A 9,611-nucleotide genomic window follows, 5' to 3' on the forward strand; every position below is an offset into this window, starting at 1 on the left:
AACCATCCACACCCTCCAAGCTGCTGTGGAGAAGACACAGACACTCAGACATGCTGAGGAGCAGCTGGAGGAAAGATCAGGAAGCTCTGCTAACATCATGTGAACATCAGTAACAGTGGGTGATGTCCTGCAGAGCCACAGTGCAGTGAGTGTGGAGCAGCCTTTGGAGCTCAGCTCACGTGTGGAACATCTCAGCATGTTTCCACTGAACAGGAGAACAAGTCTGTTGGACTGAGGCTTTATTTGGCTTCAATCCTTCACTAATCTGAAGATCACACTCTATCTAAGACTCACCTACACACTGGAGATCATTCCTACAAAGCCTTTTCTCTTTCACCTTCCACTGTTTGCTGAGATTTACATCAGCACCACGTCAAATAACAAATATAGTCCATCAAAAGCACTGTATCATGTTTACTGGTCTTTTATCAGTGTGGAGTGTGAAGAACCTGGACCATCAGGAAAAAAACAAACAACCCTATTTATGTTCACTCACCGTGGGTCAGTAGATGGACCTCCTTTGAAGTCAATGTGTTTGCCCATGGACTCGTTACTTCTAAAGGACACACAGCTAGGTCCAGGTCCACTTAGTCTGGGCTCGGTTCTGGTTCAAACACATACAGAGCTGTGAGTGTGAAGAACTTGAAGCCTCATTTATCACGTGTTTGTTAGCACAGGTCATTCCAATCACATAATGTTATTGATAAAGTTGTATGTGAGCTTTGAAACACACATCTCTGACCATGTGTACACACAACACCTAGTGGTAGAACAGTGATATGGGGATATTATTGCAACAAAACTATTTCTCTGTGCGTTATCCAATCTGTGTGTTTGTACCTAGATCTCTGTGTCTGTGCTTCAATCCATATGTAGAATTAGGATTTATAAACATAGTTGTCTGTGTGTAATCCATTCTGTGTCTGTAATCACATTCGTATGTGTGTCATCAAACCAGGACATTCTATTGGCTGTCTCTGTACATGTGATTTTTGGAACACATTTAGGGGTCTATTCGCCTGCAGTTACGCGGTTCTCTCCTACGCATATTCTCTGGTCCCAGTTCCTGACACGCCCACCATAAGGAGCCAAAAAGTGCGTATGTGTGAATGAAGGCGGGCTGAAGGAAAGGAGGCGGTGATGTCATTTTTTTGGGCAGTCTAGAAATCTCTGTTGACCCGCGACGTCAGGGCAGTCTCAAAATTCACCGCAGAGGTTTCTCTCACAAATGCACAAAAGTTTCACAGCACAGAAGCAGTTTGTAAACGCACATTCAGCAATGTGCATTATCTGTGGATTTATATTACAAGTGTGCCTCAAAATAATATTTGTGAAGTAGAGCATGTGCATTTGTGAAAAACCCTACAAGAGTTCATTCATTATGATACTTTTCTGATTCCATACTAGCCTGCTCGGCACCAGGTTTTTCTCTTGCTCAGATCTTAGCGAGTGATCAAGTCCCGCCTCCTGACCAATCAGATCTCTTAGAAAGTGAGCTGTCCAATAAAAGGTGATGTGTGAACACGTCACTGTGTGGATCTGATACTGACAGGAGAGAGAATATTTAGACATTGATACAATCCATTAATTTACTGATGACATCATTTAGGAAAGATATAGATTTATATCTGATGGACTGATCTATAGTGAGTATGACAGATCGTATGCACAGACAGGTGAAGTCATATAATAATTCAATGAATGAATTAATATATGACTTCACTCGTATGCGCATACAGATCTAGACACAGGCTTCATCAACTGACTCTGTGAATGTGTAAAAGCATGAGATTATTTATGATATTAATCCATTAAATGAGATATTCCATCTAATGGATTAATATCATAAATTATCTCACATTTTTACACATTAATAGTGTCAGCAGCTTCCTGTCTGGGTTCTTTCATTCCTGCCTTTTCTATAACAACAGTGTTGTTTTTGGTCTGAATTATGGATTTTAATTATTCATCATTTTAAACTTCAGTAACACCTGACCTGTGGATCAGATCTGAGGGAGTATAAAAGCTCCACCTCCTGGTGCGCAGCACGACTGTTTCTCTTCACTGTCATCATAGATATAAATTCATGATATTATTTAATCACTCAATCAACTTGTATTTACAAAGAGAAGCTCCTTTCATACAGCAAGTGTAAGATCATAAACTAATCCCCCTGTAAAGACGCTCGCTCTACCAGTTTTCTCCGTTGTAGTGATTGGTCAAATGTGGCTAGCTCCACCCCTTTCATGTGATCCCAGGCTGAAAACACTTGGCTATAATTAGCGTGTTGATATCGACCTTTGTAGCACAGCTTCTCTCTGGGAATGTTTGGTTAGTTGAAGCTAACAGAGATTAATCCAGGATATAATTATCTAGATTAGTAGCATAGGACCTTAGTGTCAGACACTTTGTTTATTTGTTGAATCCAAATAATGAAACATTGACCTGTTCTTTATTGCCACCATCAGGACAAACTTTAATTTTTACAGTTAGTGGATCTGAAAAATCTTTCATCTAAATCTTTTCTAATGCGTGGTGAACATTCATGACTCTCACACAATGAACCATAGTGATTGATGTTGGTGATTCTTTTTGTACTGGTGCACATTCTACATTTCATTGGTCTGAATGTATTTAGAACCAGTTCTATGAACGGATCAATAAATGAGGCCCCTGGACCATCAGGAAGACAACCAGCAACCTTCTTTATGTGGACTCACTGTGGGTCAGTAGATGGACCTCCTTTGAAGTTAAAGGCTTTGTCCATGGACCGGTCACTTCTAAAGGACACACAGCTGGGTCCAGGTCCAGATGTGAGCTGCTCCCTGGTCCTTGAAAACACACACACACACACACACGCACACACACAGTGTAACACTGATGTACAGAGGTGTGAGTGCTGAGCTCTGACGTGGTCTCACCTCTGATCTTCAGTCTGGATCTCATGTTGTTCCTTCACCGTGTCCTGATCCATCTCCACGTCATGAGATGATGAGCTGAAAATATGAGTGTGAGACAGACAGCGCTACCTGAGTATCATGGTAAAGAGTGTAAACACACATTAGAGAAGAAAAAAGATGTCAAAGCTCTGAGTTTCACAACAAATATCTGGAGCTCTGAAGTTTAACAGCACACTGACTGGATGAGAGTTAGTGCTACACACTGTGATGCTAACGCTAAATGCTACACTCTCTGATGCTAACGCTAAATGCTACACACTCTAATGCTAATGCTAAATGCTACACACTGTGATGCTCACGCTAAATGCTACTCACTGTGATGCTAATGCTAAATACAGTGATGTTAACACTAAATGCTACACACTGTGATTCTAATGCTAAATGTTACACACTGTGATGCTAACTTTAAATGCTACACACTGTGATGCTAACGCTAAATACTGTGATGTTAACACTAAATGCTACACACTGTGATGCTAACGCTAAATGCTACACACTGTGATGCTAACGCTAAATACTGTGATGTAAACACTAAATGCTACACACTGTGATGCTAACGCTAAATACTGTGATGTTAACACCAAATGCTGCACAGTGTGATGTTAATGCTAAATGTTTCACACTGTGATGCTAACGCTAAATGCTACACACTGTGATCCTAACGCTAAATGCTACACACTGTGATGCTAACGCTAAATGCTACACACTGTGATTCTAACGCTAAATGCTACACACTGTGATGCTAACGCTAAATACTGTGATGTTAACACTAAATGCTACACACTGTGATGCTAACGCTAAATGCTAAATACTGTGATTTTAACGCTAAATACTGTGATTTTAACACTAAATGCTACACACTGTGATGCTAACGCTAAATACTGTGATGTTAACACTAAATGCTACACACTGTGATGCTAATGCTAAATATTGTGATATTACATTGTTACAATATTGTTAATGTCTTTCCACCAAGCTAGTGAAGCTATTGTTTTTTTTTCTTCTCAATTTCAGCTCCTTTATTATTACATTTTTATTTAAATTTACATTTTCAATTACACTGACTGAACCAGTGGTATTGGGAATCAGATTGTATATTCCTATATTTACTAAGCAAGAGATGCTGTTTTTCACTAAACCATTTTAAAGAGAAGATTTCTCTTTATTTTTAATGTCTACCAACCAAGCGAGTTAAGCTGTTTTTTTCTCTCAATTTCAGTTCCTTCATTATTTAATTTTTATTTAATTTTACATTGTTAATTGCACTGACTAATGCATTTATGTATTGGATAGGAAACATCAGATATCGGTATCGGAGGTGAAAAAAGCTAATTAGTGCATCCCTTGTCATAATAATAACAGCCTAATGTCAGCTTTAATGTATAATACTTCAAGTATAGTGTGACCTCATATTCTCCTGCGGGCCAAATTGGATGCTCTGAAGGGCCAGATTTGGCCCGCGGGTCTTGAGTTTGACACTTGTGATGTAGAGTTTTCTCTTAGGGGAATGTCCATTATATGTTTACATTTGAGTAGTTTTTTTCTGGACCAACTATTTACAAGCCTTAACAGCGGTTCATTAATTGCCATTTTTAAATTTTTCAAGCGTCACATAAGTAAACAACATCATTTCTGAACGGAGTATGCGCCTATGTCAGTCACGTGTCTCATGTTTGTCAACATTTAAATGGGTCTATAGGTTGTCCCGCTCATTCTCCAAGTTAAAACTTATTAAAAACCAGTTTAGGAGCACAGTGGGACAGGAGAGACTGAGTGGACTTGTCATGTTGTCCATAGAGAATGAGAGAAAGAAAATGAACATACAGAGCATCATGGACGAGTTGGCGGAGCTCATTGTATACCCTTCAGATGGTGGTGAGTAGGTCTATAGTACTTCATATTGAAATAGTGTATGTTAACATGTGGGCCGCTGTGTCAGTTTTACTAAACTTTATATCTACTGATACAGGCTCTGAGTTGAAATGGTTAAAGTGGGTGTCAAAATGATGCAGTCGCTATCCGTGGCACTGAGATGCTTTGAATTTGTGTCGTTTTATAATTAGTGACCATGTAACCTAATGTTTTTTTTGTTCTCTTGTTTTGTTATACTTCATGTACGTTTGATGGACTTCAAAATGACATAGTCGCTCTACGTGGTGCCGAAGCTTGTAAACCCCGCTGTTGCAGGCATGTGTATGTTGTAAAATGATGTTATCATGAGCTTTATTTTTTGGGTTTAAAGGGCCCGTTCATTAGCCCCGCCCCAGGCCCAGCTCTGATTTGTTAGGCTAGTGGTCGGAGTACCGCCTTGGACAAAGTTATTAGAGATACTTTTCTCACCAGTTTTGCTGGAACTCTGATTCCAATCTGCTTGGGGGGTGGGGAATAGAGCAGCAGCGCCGTATCAATACTAGTGAGCCTCTCAGTTTGTGTCAGGTTTAGCAGCACTGCATTATTTACAAACCACATGAATTTTGTCAATTTTTATCTTTCTACGCCTGATTTAAAGTATTTAGGTGCGTTATGAATCTTATCTATAGCTGCTGCTCTAGCTGTCCTCCATGTTGTTATAACTTTGTTGCGGTATCAACGTGCTTCCCGGCTTTAGTCCGTGTTCAAAACAAAACACGAAGCACGTGATGCATTCAATAATAGGATAGAATGATATACAACATGGAAAAACTGCCCCGCGACCCTGAAAACAGGAACAAGCGGGTCAGAAAATGGGTGAATGAAAAAATGGATGCAACCATGGATTTTACCGATACAGGCACACAGTGACGACGCATCTCGGTTTCACCCATCAATTGTACCGATGCCACTGAATGGATCGATACACTTGCATTGCGCATGTTTGATTTGTATCGATTCATCTCCACATGCTTAGTTGGTTCAGATCCTTTCATGAGGTTCAGTGTTGAGGCAAAGCCAGCTTTGTACTGACCCTCGTTACTGAAACAGTCTGATTTAAAGTGGTTAGCACACACGTACAAGCTAACACAAACCGTAGCTAGCACGTTGTCATTAAAAATGGAACACAACCACTGTCTCTTCTGTTCTTCTGTATCTGGGACAGACTATAAACACTTATGATGATTTGTAGAACCAACATCAGAACCATTTGTGTGTCTAGCTCTGAGTGACGACATTGAAAAACACTACTGCTATCTTACTAATGGACACACCAAACTCCACCTCAGGGATGAACGCCCCCCTCTCTAATGTCTCCTATCACCGATCAGTTTAATTATTTAGAAGAGAAGTAGAAGCTATAAAGAACATTAAAAAACATATAAACAATAAAGTGTGGCACACACACATACACACAGAATTTAGACTTTAGACAATAGTCAATCATCAACTGCCTGATCAAAAATCATTGACTATAACATCATCATGAAAACAATTGAAGAAACCATACGATACACTGTGGTGTCCATTTACATAGAAAACTATTTAAAAACATCTATAAATCATAATGATGGAATGAATGAGTGATAACGCATATTTAAAATAATCTCATTTAGTAAATAAGAGAAAAAAAAAAAAGAAAAAAAAACTGTATTTAGTTCAGTGGTTTCAACCTTTTTTGGATCGTGACCCCATTTTGATTTCAAGAATTTCTGGCATTTTACTGCATTTTAGTTGAACTAGAATTATATTTCACAAAGTGACAATATAAACATACAGTTGTTTAAGATTGTGAAGAAGAAGAATTTGAAAAATCTAAAATCTTTGGGTCGGGACCCCACATGGGGTTTTTAGATTTTTTTGGCTTCTGAATAGATTTGATCATTTCCAGTAATCTCAGACCGTAGGAGGGACCATCACTGACTCTTTATTTGTTTATTTTCCTCTCTCTCTTTCGCTCTAGTCTCTCCAGAACCATCTCTTGGGTTTTTCTTCCATTGATGGTGATACAGTTGGCATCACACAGCCAACAAAAGACTGAAGCTCATTAAAATACAGTGAGGGATACAGTGTCATCAGAACACTTCAACACATAGTTTACATTAACACTGCTAGTGTTCTATGTTTCTAGTCATAATGTCTTCCTCTAACAGACTGAAGGTCATTTGAAGGTCTTCAGTTAGAACATAAACAAAGCTCATTTGGGTTTCTCTTTTAGTTCTGTGGCCTTGTTTCATAGAAAACGTCTGTTTGTTCGGGGCCAAATCCGGCCCTTAGGAGCATCTAATTAGGTCCTGTAGGGAACTAAACCCCAAGTTGATTTGTGACTTAGAACATTTGGCTTCACCAGTCCGTGGAGTCAGAGAGTCTGTCTCCTACTGTGAAATGCAAACGTGCCCCAGGGGGATCTTCCCCCTCTTCCTGGCCGAACAAAAGGACAAGAGAATCCAAGGGCAGGTTGTCTCCTGTTATCACCTCTCTGCTACCTTACGATCAAAAGGAAACAGTCAGTCAATGTTTACATGCTAAGTTTTCAAACTCTGGGCTCCGACCCCCTGCAGATGTTGCCACCTCCCGAACCCAGACCACTGGTTACACAGGACGTGGAATAACCCTAGCTCCTGCTCAAATAAGAACAACGAACATGTGCTTGACTGGAAAATCACAAAAGAAAGGATTATTGTTACGGGTTCCTGCAGAAATCGAAATTGCAAATGTTGTCTGTCCTCTTTTCATGTAATTCAATAACCAACAGAATGCTATTTTAAAGTGTTTATCATTTAAAAGTGCTTAAAAATACCAGAAAACATCACAAAAGTTAGTTTGGATATCTACTGCAACCCTATAGTTAAGAAGAGGTATAACATGATTTGACATTTATGTTTATGAGTAATTACAAGTAAAATTCATTAACCGGTTCCTAAAGTGTTCCTAGGACATTTTCCAGTCATGTTTGGTATCAAACTCTTTCATTATAGATGATATTTCAAGATATGATGTTGAAAAGATGTTTTGAAATATGTGGAATTAATTATTAGGCATTCTTTTATGTTTAGAATCATCCCTTTGTTGTCTGTCACTCCATTCACACACATACACACTTGAGACACACCCACAAGCTGAAAGCAGAGGCAGTGACCAATCACCGATATGATCTCAGAAGGATCAACCAAGACACCTCCTCCAAAAGGCGTCTCCAAATCCCCTTTAAAAAAAGATGCGCGACCAGAAAACTTCAGTTTTGGACGCGGGCGTTCATGCTCACACGTGTCCCCTCCTGTTTCCAGTCTTTCATTTCATTTTTCTTTTATTTGTAGTTGCATCAGTTAGACTTTTTAAGAACCTTGCTCGCAGTGAAAGCCTAAGACGCAAAGGACCGTGCCTGAAAGCTGACCTTCCAACATCTGAATCGTGGACCAAACCGTGGTCCCTCTTAGTCTGAAACCGGTTGCGATCATCCCAGAAGGGGTTGTGGATCGGCCAATAAAATCACTGCTGTTTAACGAAGCAGAACCCAACGGCGGCACGCCAGCGCAGCTATACAGACGTTGTTCCTGCAAACCCAGAACGTCTCCAGGTCCAACCAGACTGCATCTCAAGGTATGGACCAGTGAACAATGGACCAGCAGAACTGACTCACTTAAACTACAATACAACCTCATTCAATACATCCTCATACTTACACTACACTCACAATCCACCACATATGTTTGTCCGTCTTCCCCCGTCTGTCTCCCCTCTTTGTTTTGATTTCATTCTTTGATTTTATGATCTTATTATTCGAATATGTATCCTGCATTTTTATTCAATATTTAGTAGATTAGCATCCTCCTAGATTAGTGATTTCACTTTATTACATATAATCCTCACTTTTATTAGCCTAGAAATGCATTTCATCATGATTTAATTATCCCATTTCAATTGATATTTTGACTGTGTTAATTGTTGACTTTTGAATAAAAGGTTAAACATAATCTTTGATTCCTCTGATTCATTAAAGCTGTGACTATGGTGTAGATGTTGCTGATAGAATTCACTTTTCCCTGGTTTCACATTGATGAGTTTAGTCTAAAAACTTAGACATATTTCTCCTGTTAAAAGGAGTGGCACCCCGCAAAATTTGAAGTAATAATAATAATCATAATTAATATTCTTAGTTATCTAACCCATTATTAATAACTCATCCTCCTACAGTCCATAGGAAAAAGTAAAAATGACAAAAAAACATCAATAATTGTGTAAATGAAACTCAACAATAATTGCAGGTTCTCACAGTTTTTCTGGTGATTTTATCACATGATTATTACAGTCATTTTTAATGTTAAACTTTTGGAAAAACTCAAAATTCTTACAAAAACCTTACATTATGACATATTACTATTAACTAAATAGAAATTGGTAAAAAAAAAAAAAAAAGAAATCTAGGAAATTCAAAGTATATATCCTGTTAAGACTGAAATGACTGGTTTTCCAGCATAAAATCTGTGGCCCTCTTGAGATCAAACTGGTCCGTATTTGGCCCCTGAACTAAAATGAGTTGGACACCCTGGTCTGGGGCCTCCAAATCACTAGAACAGCCCCTGACAGCAGGAATCACAGCAAAGCAAAGCAGCAGCGTCTCCACCTCTATAATAACACTAGCTTAGCTTAGCTTAGCGTAGCTAATGGGAAAGGAGGAACAGGATAAACATACCTGTCAGGTGGTGTCACTGACGCTGAATGGACAGGTGAGCTCTAACA

This window comes from Gouania willdenowi, unplaced genomic scaffold (genome assembly GCF_900634775.1).
Source record: "Gouania willdenowi unplaced genomic scaffold, fGouWil2.1 scaffold_275_arrow_ctg1, whole genome shotgun sequence".
Classification (NCBI taxonomy): domain Eukaryota; kingdom Metazoa; phylum Chordata; class Actinopteri; order Blenniiformes; family Gobiesocidae; genus Gouania; species Gouania willdenowi.